Source organism: Felis catus, chromosome D4 (genome assembly GCF_018350175.1).
Source record: "Felis catus isolate Fca126 chromosome D4, F.catus_Fca126_mat1.0, whole genome shotgun sequence".
Lineage (NCBI taxonomy): Eukaryota > Metazoa > Chordata > Mammalia > Carnivora > Felidae > Felis > Felis catus.
In genome coordinates, this window is record NC_058380.1 from 94,953,231 (window position 1) to 94,969,136 (window position 15,906).

General features: G+C 61.4%; 1 pseudogene; it reads right to left on the reverse strand.

The window, feature by feature from the left end:
- Positions 1–496: 496 nt before the first annotated feature.
- On the reverse strand, positions 497–4,757 carry LOC123381671 (annotated as a pseudogene).
- Between the last annotated feature and the right edge of the window lie 11,149 nt (positions 4,758–15,906).

A 15,906-nucleotide genomic window follows, 5' to 3' on the forward strand; every position in this document is an offset into this window, starting at 1 on the left:
AAAGGACCGATATTGGAGGACCCCGCTCATGACGGACGGAGAACAGCCAGATTCAGAGGGGTGGGAGGAGCAGTGGGTGCCGGGCCTGGGGAGGGGGATGGGTGTGGGAGGGTTAGGGTCTAGTGGGAAGACACAGAGTTTGGGGTGACGAAAAAGTCGTGAAGATAGATGGAGGGGACAGTTGCAGAACAGTGAATGTACCTATTGCCACTGAATTGTACACCTGAACATGGTTAACATTATCAAGGTTATTGGGGCGCCGGGGGGGCTCAGTCGGTTGAGCGTCCAACTTCAGCTCAAGGTTCGTGGGTTCGAGCCCCGCGTCGGGCTCTGTGCTGACGGCTCGGAGCCTGGAGCCTGCTTCGGATGCTGTGTTTCCCTTTGTCTCTGCCTCTCCCCGCTAGCTCATGGTCTCTCTCTCTCTCTCAAAAATAAATAAACCTTAAAAAAATAAAAAAATAAATAGAAAAGCATCCAAGATAAAATTAGAGCCGTTTAAAGAGGCAAGTGACCCAGAAATTGTAACAGTTGGCCAACGTCAAGGAGAAACACGGCAACAAACAGGGCAACGCGGACCGCCCTGTGCTTGATGTGAGAAGGGAGACGCGAGGCGGAGAAACTGCAGCAGTCACCCTGGCCGGGGCCTCGAGAAAGCGCACAAGGCAGGTTTGCGGGACAAGCCGCGATACCCGTCATCCGCCAGAAATATTTTAGTACAGTGACAGGGCAAGTGCAACACCCACAACACCACAGTGACTAAGGGAGGCCAGGGGGTGGGGGGCAGTCCGGCCCCAGCGGGCGGCGGGCTGTGCCCAGGCTGCCGGGAAGCCAGGCGCCAGCCAAGGGGGTCCTGATCCGGCCTCACCTTCACGTCCTGCCCGCGGCTGCAAGCGACCTTTCAACTCTGACCAGGAACCCGAAGAGCAAGGGGTCTTGCTGGAGCCGCGCCCCCCGGCAGGCCCCCGGTCAGGCCTAACTGTCCCCGTGCCCGATGCGGGCGGCGCCGGGCCTCGGCGATGTCCCGCGACCGGACAGAGAATGGGAGCAACGACAGGCCATCTGCTCTGACGGCTGGGGTCAGGGTGTCACCCCTGACGGACACTAGGCCAGCCCGTCATCAGTCCCGGATGACCCGGTGACTCTTGGGCACGGTCACATACCTCAGCTTCTCCATGACGGCGGGCCAGCCCAGCAGTTGTTCGTCCCAAAGGTACTCGGGGGACAGCACCTTGGTGGGCTTGTGGTCCAGCAGGTACCTGTTCATGTGGCTCTCGTCGTGCCACACGGCCTCGATGCCGTGGGCCCAGTCGACCACCATGGCCTGGTGACAGGCCGACGTGAGCCGCAGGACCTCGGCCACCGACCCCCGAAAAAGCCTCCCGCGTAGTAAAACTCGCCCTCGTCCCTGGGGACGTGCGCCTGGGACTGCGGCCGGCGCTCGTAGGTGAAGTCCTCGCGGGCCACCCCGTAGAAGCCGGGGTGCAGGGTGCCGAAGAGCGGGGACAGGATCTCCACGCCCACGTGGTCGCGGAACCTCATGTCCACGTCCACGCACACCAGATAGGCCACCTCGTGGAGGAAGCGCCTCCGGGAATAGTTGCTGATCATCTCCATGCGGAGCATGCACACGTCCTGCCAGCGCAAGTAGCTCCGGACCTCCAGGACCACCACCTGCCTCCCTTCCCCGAGGGGCACGCGGGGCACATCCCCCGGCCGGTCGGTGAACACGTAGTAGGTGACCTTGTGTCCCACCATGAAGTGCTTCTCTGCCGTCTGCAGGAACAGCTCCAGGAAGGCCACGTATCTACAGGGACAGGGGACAGGGCAGGAGGAGGGTCGCTGCCAGAGGCTGGCGGCAGGAGCCCAAAGCCGGGGGCCGCGGACCTGTGCGCATTATTGAGGAGGCAGACCCTGGGCTGCTTAAGGAACAGCCGCTGTCCTGGCCTGTCCTACGCGAGTCTGCCCACGGCGCCTCCCTACCCTCTGCCCCGGGGGACGGGGGACCATCGACGCCCCATCTTACAAAGGGGAGCGAGCCTGAGGCGGAGGAGGCTGGTAACCCCTGCAGCCATGAGTCAGCATGCTGGAACCAGCAGCGCACCCCCGTGCCGAGCTCCCCTGGCAGACCCCCTCCACCCGCAGGACCCGCCTCTGGCAAATCCCCTGAAGGTTCCCACCTGCTGTGAGGGAGTCGAGACCCTTCGGGCACAGCTCTGGTCAACGTGCCCTCGCAGACTTCGGAGAAACTGCAGGGCCGCCCACCTGCACCTCTTGGCTCAGTGGTCGGTCCCTGGCCCCCCAGGACTGTGTTTGCCCCTGCAGGGCCCTCCCTTGAAGGCTACTGGGCCCTCAGTCAACGGTGGGTATTCCGAGAAGGTGTCATCCCCCCATCTCCCCCAGATCAGGACTCAGGCCCAGCATGTGGCAAGGGGAGGCTAAAGAGGGCTCCTGAAGGAAGAGGGGGCTTGCTCGGGCCCCAGCACTGAACCGAGCATGTAAGTTTCCGGGTCCAGGTCTGTATCTCCCCAACCCCAAGAGGTTGGAAGTCTTCTCCAACCGCCTCCCATGGCTGGTCCCTCTTTGAGGGGGCTCACTGCTCCCCACCCTGCACACAGCAGCTCCCCCATCATCGGGCAAGTGCGGTGAGCCCCTCGGTGACAGTTTTTTGAGCAGGCCCTAAGGCTACTTCCCGGTGCTTGGCCCAGAAACCCCTCCCACAGGGAAGGTGGGCACTCCGTTTCAATAGGGGACATGCACACACACACACACACACACACACAAACACACACACACACCCACACACACTCACACACACACACCCCTGCCCAGCCACCAGTCAGGTCACCAGGGGCAGTCCAGACCCAGCCGATGTGATCGTGGGTTCACAGCTCGACTCGGGGAGTCTGGTTTCCTCTGAGGACATGCCCACCACATGCCCACCCCCTGGGGACTGCACTCGGAGCCCAGACGGGACACACGCGGACAGCCAGCGCATGCGCAGCAGGCAGTGCTGCGTCAGAGCTACTGGCACTGGCCGAGGACCCTGGGCAGTGAAGCTTCTGGTTGGTGATTTCAGCCACTTGTCTCCAGCGACTGGAGTAGGATTCTGAGGCGACCCTGTGCCCTTCTTACTCCCTGCACTTGGGGCCAAGACCCGGGAAAGAGGTTGCAAAGGCCTCAGGGCCATTCTCTGAGGTCTCGGGTGAACTCTGCAGAGGGAGGAAGCCCCGCCTGTCCACACGCGGGCCCAGCACCTACGAGCTTTCACTTCCTCATGGCGATCCCGAGAGAGGATCCTGTCGTCAACCCCACTTTCCAGAGGCTCAGAGACACCACGCCACTTACCTGCGGCTGCCCAGCTCATTCAGCGGAAGTCACCTGTCCCTGGGGTCCCAGAGCCTCACTGGTCAGCTCCCTCACAGGAGCCTGGGGTCTGGCACCGAGTGCTGTGCCTGACCTGGCTGTCCCCCCTCCATGACCGTCACCCATAAGGGAGCACACAGGAGCCCAGCTCCACAGGCACTGGCTTCCTACCCGTCCAAGGAAGCACACAGCCTCCTCCCTTCTGCTACTGTGGCCGGAGGAGGGCTCCCCTGCCACCTGGATGTTGGGGTGCTCTGCTCCTTCCTTGACTCAGCAGAGGAGCAACCTGGGGTCATTGGTGGGTCTGAAGCTGCCTTCCTGGGTGACGTGCAGCCTTCGGAAAGAGAGCCAGGTGGTGTCCACTCACTAAGCCCGAGAAGACTGCTGAACACGTGGACCTTCACATTAACCCCTAGGAGGACAGGCTGGGCCCCCACCCGCCGTGTGCTGAACACACAGCCAGACCTGATGTCCTCGGTCTCTCCTGCATCCCGGTCCCCACCCTCTGTCATCTCATCTACTTACTTTTTTTTTTAATGTTTATTTATTTTTGAGACACAGAGAGAGACAGAGCATGAGCAGAGGAGGGGCAGAGAGACGGAGACACCGAATCCCAAACAGGCTCCAGGCTCTGAACTGTCGGCACAGAGCCCGATGTGGTCGGGCTTGAACTCACGGACCGTGAGATTCTGCCCTGAGCTGAGGTCCGATGCTGAAAAGACTGTGCCACCCAGGCGCCCCGTCACCTACTTACTTTTTGATCGCAAACACCGTTAGTCCAATGGTGATGTTCTGGAGCCGGAACTACTCATTCAGGATTCAATGTTGAAAGTCCCTTCCCAGATGATGGGGGTCAGCCAAGGGGTGAGGACAAGGACGTCTTTCCTACTGCGGCACAAGAGAGCCACCCTGTGTCAGTAGCATGACAGTGAACACACGGAGGGCCCTGGTGCATCACCACCCCCACCCGGGACCCCACCCCACCCACCCAGCCTGTACCCCATCAGGGACCCACAGGGCTGACCCTCCTTCCAGAAGGCCTTCACATGTGCAAGAAACAAATGACATGGAAATCAAAACTCAGACTCGTGCAAATCACTCACAGCCCTTAGCAAACCCTGGACCCTGCTGGACCTCAGCGTGGGAGTTGGGATTTGCCGGCGAGGGGCAGGTTCGTCCTCCGGGAAGGAGGAGGCGCCCCTTGGGCATTCTTTGGTGGAGAGAGAAAGGACGGAGAAGAATTGGTGGGCTCCAACTTCAGACTCAGAAGCTGCCGAAGCAAGTTCCCGCCGAGTTTTCAGTGAAACCACCTTTGAGTGTATATGGTGAGTTTGGGGAGGTGTTCAGCAAGTTAGTGACGAGGGTGTTAGCACCTTGAGCTGGGGGTAAACCATCCTGAGATAAAACAACACGATGGGAGTGAGTCTGCAGGAAGATGGAGACCAGACACGTCCCAGTCCATGGGAGCAGGCGTCAGAGATGCGGGTCGTCCTGGGGAGGGACTCGGGCAAGTGAAACCCAAGGGAGGCAGCGGTGGTCACCTTCAGACGGACAGGTTTCTGGTCTGGGGACCGGCAGCCCAGGTGACAACGTGAGGAAGCAGAGGCCCCAGCAGATCCCCAGCGAGAAGTGTGACCGGCACCCCTCTCTGAGACAACAGAGGGCAACCCCCATCCACGGCTGCAGGCGCGGACCCTCCCCCAGCAGGGCTCATACCAGGACCAGCAGAGAAACTCTGGTGCAGCGTGTGGGGTGAGGCGGGCGTGGGGTGTGTGCTCTTCCCAAACCAGCTTTCCCCAGGGCTGGGTGCTGGCCACTCAAGTCTCTTCCTCTGCATCCTGTGTCCCCACATCAGAATTTCCAAATCGTCCAGGCCCTGGAACGTGGGCCGTTTCTGAGTTTTCACTCCCAGCTTCCTCAAGGGATCAACCATGTGCATAAATCTCTCATTTTTCAGAACACAAGCCATCAAGTGGAGTTTCTGGGTCAAATTTTATATCATTTGTCAGGTACAAGCCTCGGCTTTCAGCCTCCACGGTCTCCTGGGCCACTGAGAGCCTTGCTTGGGAAAACAGGGGTGCAGAGCCCCAGAGACTATGATCTCCAGGAGGGTTCGGGCAGGCGAGCTCTGAGTGGGGTGACCAGGGGACCTGGGGTGGCTGGCCCAGCAAGGACCGTCCTGACCCCAGCCCCATACCGGCGCCCACGACGGTGGCGGTTGAGGAAGGAGCGGACACTCGTATGGGTAGTTCCCGCTCTGGCTCGAACGGGGGCTCTAATCCCGGAACTGGCCCGAGGGCTGAAGCTGGAGCTGGCCCTATCTCTGCAGCTGGGCAAGAGGCGGTGCTGGACCTGGCTCCAGCTCTAGGGAAGGTGCTAGAGAGGCAGGCACCTCCAGAGAGGACCCAGACCTGCTTCTGCAGCCGGATATAGCTCTGGAGCTGAAGCTAGAGCTTCTGCTGTAGACTCTGGCTCTGGCTCCCGAGTGGGTGCTGAAGCGGCTTCAGCTTTGGCCCTGGAACTGCAGCTGGCCTTGCAGCCAGTGCTAGCGACACAGCTGGTGCCAGAGTCCCCGGGGGGATCCAATTCTGGAACTGCTGCGGGAGATGTCCATGGTGCTGGAGCTGCTCTGTTTCGGAGCTGGCTCTCCTCGCAGCTGCTATGCTGGACACGGTGCCGGGGGCCCTGCTTGCATCGCCGGTCCTGGATGTGGCCCTCCTGCTGGTGGCGAAACCAGCGGGGGAGCTGGTCGGAGCCCCGGCGTTGGCTCCACCTGCGGAACCGGTGTCCGGGCAGACGCCGACTCCAGAGCCGGCGCTGGAGCGGACATGGGCTCCGGCACAGGAGGGGGTGATGGAGCCGGTGCCAGAGCAGGACGTGGCAGGGATGTCGGTTCTGGAGCTGGTTCTTTGTCCGGAGGTGGCATCGGCTCTGCGTCTACCACTGGTGCCCCAGGCAGCTTTCGCTCTGGAGTTGGCGCAGCAGCCGGCACTTGTGGGGCTTCTGCTCCGGACCCGGTATGAGAACTGTTGCTGTCGCAGGCTCTGGCTCTGAACTCGGTCCTGACTCTAGTTCTGGAGCCGATGCTGGAGCCGATGCTGGAGCCGATGCTGGAGCTGGCTCTTCCTTGCAACCTGGCACTGGCGCTACATGGGGCTCGAGCAGCTTCTCACTCAAAGTGGGCACTGGAGCGACCACCGGGTCTGACACAGCAGTTGGCGAGAGAGCGGCCACCGTCTCTGGAGGCAGCGCTACAGCCGGCATCGAGCCAGGGCTGGCTGGTGGGAGAACTCCGACCCTGACCTTGGACCTGGCACCGCAGCCAAAGCTGGAGTGGCCTCGATCTCGGCAGTTGAATCAGTGCCGGACCTGGAGTTGACTCGAGCTGGCAAGTGGCTTGAACCCGGGACTGGAGCCGGTTCTGGCTCTGGTTCTGAGCTGGTGACAGAACCAGCTGTGGCAGTGGCTCAGACGCAGAGGCTGGGGCTCAGACTGACTCTGGGTCTGGAGCTTCAGCGGGAGCTGGCTGGCTCTGCAGGTCTCGCAAGCTCTTGAGCCGGTGCCGGTGCTGACTCTAGGGTGGGATCTGGCGCTGAGGCCACTTCCGGTGCTGACGCTGGCTCTGGAGAGGTTTCCAGCCTTAGAGAAGCCTGTAGCTCTAGTCGTGCTGCCAGAAGCGATGAGGACCAGGTCTAGTTCACTCCTGCCTTGTCCGTTGCTCTGGAATGTACGTCGGTCCGACCCAGACTCCAGAGCTGGCTGGTGCCGGACCTGGCAAGTCGGTTGATGACACAGCTGCCTCTGTCTCTGCAGCCGGTGATACTGCGGGTGCCTGTGCTGGTTCCAGCCCTTCCGCTGGTCCTGGAGCCGGTGCTGGAGCTGGCTGTGGTTCCGGGGCTCTAACCACCTTAGCAGGGGATAAGGGATGAGTGAACCGGGGAAGGTGGTCAAAAGTTATAATCTGCCGGTGATAAAAGAAATAAGTCTAGGGACGTGATGTGCAACGTGGTCACTATAGTTAATACCGCATTGCACGTGTGGAAACTGCCAAGGGGTAAATCTGAAAAGTCTCTGTACAAGAAAAAATGTGCAATCACGTGTGCAGATGAACGTTAACAGGACCTGCTGTTAGGCCATACACACAGCTACCCAATCATCGAGGTATATACAGAACTGACTGCATGCCACGCGTCAGTGAAACAAAATCAGGGGCGCCCGGGGCGCCCAGTCGGTCAAGCGGCCGACTTGAGCTCAGCTCATGATCTCACAGTTCTTGGGTTCAAGCCCCGCATCGGGCTCTGCGCTGATGGCTCAGAGCTGGAGCTGCTTCGGATTCCCTGTCTCCCTCTCTCTCTGCCCCTCCCCCATTTGCACTCTTTCTCTCTCTCTCTGGAAAAGAAACACTACAAGTAGGTGAACTGAAAGACAGCATCACGAAAGCTAGAAGGCACCCTACTGAATGGGACAATGAATGGGCTAAGGACATATATCCTAAGAGACTTGCATGTGGAATGCATATTAAATCATACAACTCAAAAGGAAGAAACTACGCATCCAATTTAAAAATGGGAAATGCAGGAGCGCCTGGGTGGCTCAGTCGGTTGAGCGTCTGACTTCGGCCCAGTTCGTGATCTCATAGCTCGTGAGTTCGAGCGCCACGTCGGGCTCTGTGCTGACCGCTTAGAGCCTGGAGCCTGCTTCTGCTTCTGTGTCTCCCTCTCTCTCTGCCCCTAACCCACTCACATTCTGTCTCTGTCTCTCTCAATAATAAATAAACGTTAAAAAAAATTTTTAAAAATGGGAAATGCAGGTGAGGAGACATTTCTCGAGAAATGATAAACAAGTGACCAACAATGTTCCACATCGTTCTTTAGGATGGAAATCCAATCAAGGCCACAATGAGATACAAGTTCACATCCACCAGGACGGCTGTCATTAAAAAGATAGATATTAAGAAGTGTTGGCAAGGATGCGTATACGTTGGGGTCCTCCTCCTTTGCTGGCAGAAATATAAAGTGATGTAGCCCTTTGGGAGACAATCTGGCCATTTTTCAAAACGTAAACACGGAGTATCCGTATGATCCAGGGATGAAAACCTGTGAAAAGCCTGACCGTGAACATTCACAGCATTGCCACTCACAGCTGCCCAAAGGTAGAAACACCCCCAATGTCCATCGACTGCTGAGTGGATACAGAACACGGCCTATCTCCACAATAAAAATGATTTGAAGAACATTATTAGGCTTGAGCCCGACTGAACTCCCGGTCCATGCCGCACTCATGGTGAACCTTGACAACATCAGCTGCATTAAAGGAGCCTCCGGAAACCAGCACATCTGCGTTATTCTGTGTATAGAAAAGGCCCAACACAGCCTCCCTAGCTATAGCTGGGCACCTGCTACCAGGTCATTACAGGAAAAATGACCTCAGGTGTGCCCCTGCCCCCAGGTGCCCCGAGGGGTTCGAGGGCAGTGGTGGTGGACGGTTCTCCCCTTGGTGCCGAGGATTCGCCCTCTCACCTGCTGGATGAAGGGGGTCCCCGATCCTCCATGGAGGGACGGAGGTCTCCAGCCGGTCCCTTCATACACAAACAAGGACAGTGCAAGACAAAGGCCCGGGGACAGGCAAAGGATCCCAGGTCTCCCGGGGCAGCTGGGCCGTCGAAGGGCACCCAGACCTGCCCCGGCACCGGAAAGTCCTATGTGGACTCTGGGCACCGGCTGAGCCCCTTGCAAGGGCTGCAAACTGTGGGTGGGCACGGGTCGCCCTGCAACAGGACAGAGGCCAGCCACCTGAGCCGGAGCCTCCCTTCCCCTGCCCCAGGTTGCGTCTCCTCCCCCGCCCTGGTTGGAGGGCCCCAGTCCTGCCCCAGTGTCCCCAACCCTGCCTCTGGCGTCCCCACCCCCTGCCTCCTGCTACCCTCCAGCCCTGCTGAGAGCCCAAAAGGCCCCCAGGCTGGGTGAGCGATGTGGTTCCACCTCAGGCCCTCAGGGACAGTTGGGAAACAAGCCAGGAAAGGCGGGTACTGGCCCAGGGCAGCTGTAGGAAACACCTGTGCGCTCACTCCTCTGTCCCGGCTGTTACTGGCCATGTGAAATTCTGGAACGAAAGGTACGGCCAGTTTTAGGCGGAATACAAAATGGAGACACTGTGGGGAGGGCTGAGACCCTAGTAACACCGCAGGTTTCCGGGGGAGATGTGCGTCCCCCAACATCCCCGCCCCTGCCCGGCGGCCCTGCCGCCCCCGACCCTGCACGCCAGCCACGGTGTCGCCCGCCAGGGTGCTGGCCGGGGTCCAGCGTCTGCCATGACCCTAATTGTAGAGGATCTTGTTTCAGAGAATCTAGAACAGGGTGTTATGCAGACATCGTGTGTGATACCTTGTTCCAGTTACTGGCATATTTCCTACAGGATGTTAGAAATGAGAAAGAGAACAGTGATGGGCCCAGAGACACCCCATAATCCCACCACTGACGTCCACCTCCCCTGGCTCCCAGGTGGGTCGTGGGCGTTTGAGTCGTCAACAACCTGGGAAAAGGGTGCTTGGCTTTCCACGGCATCGCCCTCGGATGCCCCAGAGTCGGGGCTCCTGGGACTGACCAGCTAGAGGGCACCTGCTCAGCCCACACGCGTGTCCAGACGGGCAGGCTGCAGGCCCCGGGCGCTTCTCCCTGCCCCTCCGCGTCAGCTCTGTGCTGCCCCTGCCCCTCGCGTGGGGGCCGTGTGGACTCCGGTCCAGGCCGGCGTCCACCACGTCCCTAGCCGGAGAGGGAGGGCCGACGAGAACACCCGCAAGCGACCTATTTCTGGCGTCTGTGCCCGATTCGAGCGACACCCGCTCCGGTCATACGCTCCGGTCATACGCTCCGGTCATACGGTCCTTCGCACATACCCCGTCCCGTCCCCTGCTGGATTCTCAGCCCTCAAACTGTGCCGGGTGAGGAATGACACTTCACATCTCGCTGACTCACTGGGACCGTCCCAGAGCCGCATGACGCGGGCCCCGTTGTTTACAGCAACAGAAGGGAGCCGCAGCTTCGTGTCCACTCATTCATCCTCGCACACGTCAGCACCCGTGTCTGTCTGCTGCTGTGTGCAGGCACCCGCACACGATGGTGAAGCCCAGACACCACACCGCCCTCGAGCTCACAGCCTAAGCGGTGGGACGGCGACTCCCCCACGGTCAGCAGCTGGGGACCACAGAGGCAGAGCATCCCCACCCTCCCCAACCTGCAGTGACCCCCGACTCCTGGCCCGACATCCGGCGCCTTGTGTGAGCTGGTCCAGACGCCCTCCCCCGTGGGCACCCCTCACCCCACTCCGGCCTCCCTAGGGCCTTTCTCCCCCAGGGAGCCCAAGGAGCCCCGGAACCTCAGAGGCCCCTGACGCCACCACTCCTCCCATGGCCCCCACCAAGGACGTCCTCATCTCCAGGGTTGGAGCCTCCGCAGGCTCCCGTGCGAGCTCAGGCTTTGGGTCGGATTGTCTGGGGGGCAAACCCACAATAGGGCCATGTCCCCGCCCTGTGACCCACAAGCTCACGTGGTGGGTGTCAGACCCTCATTTTCTTCCGTTGAAACTGGGGTCTGTGACTCCCATCTCAGGAAGGTGAGCAGGGGGCACGGTGGTCACCTGGCTGGGGGAGCCCCAACCCAGGACAAGACCTGTGATGGTCAGGGCAGGGCTCCATGAGGGTGAAGACTGAGTCCCTCGTTCCTGCTCACGGCTGGACTTGGTCACTCAGAGGTGAGTGCCCTTGATCCTGGGGCCACAGTTCATGTATAAGAAGGGGTGAAGTCAGTGAGCACCCCGGGGAGTCCCTAGCAACTCTAACCACCCCCAACACTCAGACATCCCTACGATGTGCCCCCTCCTTCCTGGCCTCCCTCCCAACCCTCTGACTCGACCAGGGCTGCAGCCAGGGACAGGCTGCCCCTTGTGTCCCGGGTCCTGGCAGGAAGACCGTGGGAGGAGGTGGAGAGAAGGAGGGGGAGGCGGGAGGTGACAGGCCGATCCTCTCCTTGCCCGTACTTGGTGTCCACCGTCTCCTCCAGGCCCCCTGCCCCGGCCGTGCACCCAGCTGGACCCTGTGGGGGAGCGTGGGGTCTGTGACAGCTGGGACGGTATAGGTACATTCGGCGACCCTCGTGTACCCGCGTGTCCAAACTACCCGGCCCTCAAGTCTGCAGCCCACTGGCTGGGGTGAGGCTGATCCGAATGCTCACAGGATTTGGGGTTACAGGGCAGCGGTCTGGAGGCAGGGCGCACACGGGATCCGCGGCACGGAGCCCCCCGTGGAGGGCACACAGCCGTGCCAGGCCGAGGACACGAGACCCAGCTGCCCTTTGCTAGGGAGGCCTGTGTGCCTGGCACATCTCCTCTCCATCCACCCAGGAGGAGAGCCTGGGCCCTGTCCATGCTGACGTCACTCCACGCCCAACCTCAGGCCAGGTGGGAGACTGAGGCCAGGGACCGGCCCAGGATACGTGAGGTGGGCAGAGTCCAAGCAGTGGGGGTCTCCATCCTAGGCCAAACTGAGTCCTCCCCTGGGGTTCGCCCTGGGAATGAGACCCCTGAGATCCCGTCGGATCCCTATCAACGCCATACGAGGTGGAGCTGTTATATCTGGATGTCCCCAGACCGTACAGGCAAGCACACGCACACACACACAGACACACAGACACACACACACACACACACACACACGCACACTGACCATCCGGCAGCAGCTCAAGGGGAGTACACCCTGGAGGGGGGAGGTGACACCGGGGCAAGAAGGGGATTGGAGGCAGCTCTGCCACGGGGCAGGGGCGCCCAGTGTGCTGGCAGCATGACCAGGGCTCAAACGTGGGGTGGGGAGACGTGCCAGCCTGATGGCCAGCTGGGTCTCCAGGGTACCCAGGGGTCTGTCTGGGCTGGGCACTTCCCCGGGGCACCCGGAGAAGACAGGGTCTGGGGTTCTGTGTCCACCACCACCCTGGAGCTAGAAGGAGACACCCCCCTACTGGGAGGGGGCTACGGGACAGGCCTCAGCTTACTCCTGGGTACATTGGGCTGCATAGACGTGGTGTCCCAAGGGTCCCACAGGCTTGTCTGCTGGCCCTGGACCTCCACCCCTGCCCCAAGATGCTCCTGGTCCTAGGAAAATGCTTTCTCCTCCCTCAAGGTCCTTCTGAGCAGAGAGCAGCCTGAGGGCTTGGAGGACCGAGGACCTGGGTGGGCAGCACGTGGCCGAGCAGCAGACCCTCGTGTGGGGACCGAGGTCAAGACCCTCCTTGTTGGAGCCCCGGGGCCTCATTAGGAAGGGCTTCCAGAGGTAGTGCCCTGGCTGGGGTGAGGAAGCCTTAGGAATGAACGGGGCACCGGGACGGGAGAGGTGGAACGGGGGACAAGGGAGGCTTCTGAAGTCCTCACATCGCCCCTGGAGCCCGCAGGTCCTGCCCCTGTGCCCACCTAGGGCCAGGGAGGGCTGCTGCCTTGACTACATCCAAACAAAGGTGTGTGTTTTGTTTTCTGGTTTCCAAGCCTGGGACTGTCATGCCGGTGCTGACGACCAGGGGGCAGGCTGTGTCCAGCTGCTCCACAGGCTCTACATCTTTCCAGGCTGGAGCCCGAGCAGTCATCAGGGGCCTGGATCCGGGCCCTGGAGCCCCTCAGGGAGGACAGGTGAGACCGGGCAGGAGCCAGGAGAGGGCCGAGGGGAGTCTCCTTGAGGTCATGGCCTCCTGCTCAGCCCAGACTCAGGTGTGTGCTGACCCCTAGGGCACCTGGACCCCAGCTGCCAGGCGGGCTCAGGGACAGAGACCACAATGTGGCTCCTCGTAGCTCACAGGTGTCCTTGTGTCCTGTAGCTAGACCTGTCCTTCCAGCTGGACTCCCTCCTGGTCGGCCAGCAATATCTGTGGCCAAGAGGGACAGGCCACCGTCAAGTTCTGGGAAGAAAGAGTGGCCAGGCACAAGGGGAAGGCTCGCCCTCGGCTCGGGTGGTCCTGCCGGGCTGGCGGGGGCTCCGGAGGTGGTTTTCCAGCGCTCTGCTGACCAGCCCTGTGCCCAGAAACACCTGCCTCCCTTCTCTGGGCCTCACTCTCCTGCTCTGTGAAATGGGTGATGCAGAGCGATCCCTCCCATGGCAGGAACAAGGCGGGTACCGGTGACGGATGGAGCACCCGTACAGGACCCGGATCGCAGACCGCAGAGGGGAAGGGGGGAGTGGACGCCAGTGAGGCCCCCGCCCCCAAAGCCATCCAGCCTTTCCATCCGGCCACCAGGGCCTGGCATGGCCCCAGGTGCAGTGGCCGACCAGACTCCTGACACAGGTCACTGTGGCCTCTTTCTCAGCAGTGAGGACCCGGGGGCGGGGACACCCACGGTGCAGGGGCGCTCAGGGCCAGCTCCTCCCTTGGAGGGAAAGAGAACAATGGAGACGTTCTCTGGGGTCCCTCCAGGCCAGGAGCAATGGGAGGAGTGCTCCCCCAGCCCAGACAGCCTTTCCCCGTGACTATTTCCCTGGCGGGGGTTGGGGGTCAGCGGGTGTAGACTGGCTGTAAACAGAGACTCTACACTTGATTGTTAGGTTGAAATTCTGCTTCTACTAGAACCTGAGCTTTTTGGCTTGGATCTTTCACTTGCCAGGCTGAGGGGACACAGGTGCTCTCAAGGACTCCTCGAACAGAGAGCTCTCGCAGGGTCCTGAGCCTACAGGCCATGGGGAGGGGGTCGGGCCGGTCCCCTCCCTGGTCCTGATGGAGACCCGTCCTCCCAAAGACAGGGTCATTCCCTGGCGGGATCCTGGGCCAGGGCTGGAGATAGCCCCTCACTCCCAGGGGTCTCTGGGGGCTAAGGGGCTTTCAGAGACAGGGCAGCGCCCACCGAACACGGGGGTTTGGAAAGAACACACGCCCGGGCCAGGTCCTGCCCCGGGACGGTGTCTGCCTTGGACAGCTTGGGGGAGAAGGTGACTCCCACCCTTCTCCCCGACAGCCCCTCCCGTGTCGTGTTCTCCAGCCCACACACCCACGAGGGCGCCAGGGCCCAGGAGCTGGAGCCCGGCCTGGGGTGCCCTACAGGGTCCGGTCATCTGCCAGACGCGCCCACCTCCGTCCCCGGGTGGTTTCTGGCACCGTTAGCCTCAAGCAGCCCCTCGTCTTCAGCTGCCACCAAGGCCCTGCCTGCCACACGCACCCACAAACGCTCTGTCTCGGGGGTCTGCAGCCACAGGTCCGCGTTGCAGCTCTACTTCCAGCCCGGAGACCACAAGGGGTCACCCTCGTCACCCCGGATGTGGACAATGGCCACCTGCACGAGAGCAACCCGGGGTGCCCCCCCGGCGGGGAGGCCTCTCGGTGCCCTCCTCCCTCCGTACGGTCCTCTTTTGTAAGGGCTCCTCGTGACCGAGCCCGGTCGGTTCTTCCTGGCAGCATGCCCGTCCCCGGGGGGAGGGACGCCTTAGCCCCACCCTGGACACAGCAGGAAACTGAGGCAGGACTGCCCTAGAGCCAGAACCAGCTCCGCAACGACTCCTAGAGCCAGGCTCAGAGGACGGGCCGGCCACAGCACGGGCTCCAGCAGGAGCTCCAACATCGCCACCTGTGCCGGCACCGGTCCCGGCCCCGACGTCCGAGGACGGGGGTGTCCGGTGCCAGCTCCAGAGCGAGACGAAGTGCCCGCGTCAGCTCTGACGCCAAAGCTGGAGGCAGAAGGCACCAGTATCAGTTCGAGCGCCAATGCCAGAAACAGAGGCAGGTGTATGGCCAGGCCCGGGAGCGCTCCAGCCGTCGTTCCAGCCCCAGGTTTGGAGCCAGGGCCGGGTCCGGAACCAGCTCGGGCCCAGTTCCAAGCTGGAGCCCGGCCAGTTCCAGGGCCAACTCCAGCCCCCAGAGAAGCTCTAGGTCCAACACAGAAGCTCCCAGAGGCCCGAGCGCCCCCATGCCCGGAGACTCCAGAGACAGAGACGCTCTGTCACCCGCCCCGGTGTCGGCTGGGCTCCCGGCTCCAGGGCCGTGACCCGCTCCGACACATTCGCGGAGACAGCTGGCGAAAGGCCCAGACTACAGCCGGCCCCGCATTCGCTCTCGCATCCCCTCCTGACGCGGAGCCGGTGCCCTCGACACGGCGAGACCCCCGCAGCACCAGCTCCAGAGCCAGACACGGCTCCCGCCTGCCTCGGCACCGCTTACGAGACACGGCCAGTGCCAGCTCCAGACCGGAGTCTTCCCGTCCTCACCCGGGAAGGCAACTTTCTCTTTTCTTGGTTTGCTTCTTTTCACGAGTACGTGTATTTATGTCTCAAATGTAATATAAAATCGACTTTCTCGCTTTAAATTTTTTGAACGTCTGTTTTTGAGACCGAGAGAGACACAGAGTGCGAGCGGGGGAGGGGCAGAGAGGGAGGGAGACACAGAATCTGAAACAGGCCCCAGGCTCCACGCTGTCAGCACAGAGCCCGACCCGGGGCTCGAACTCACGAACCGTGAGACTGTGATCTGAGCCGAGGTCGGATGTTTCAGTGACTGACCCACCCAGGTGCCCCTCGACTTTCTCCTT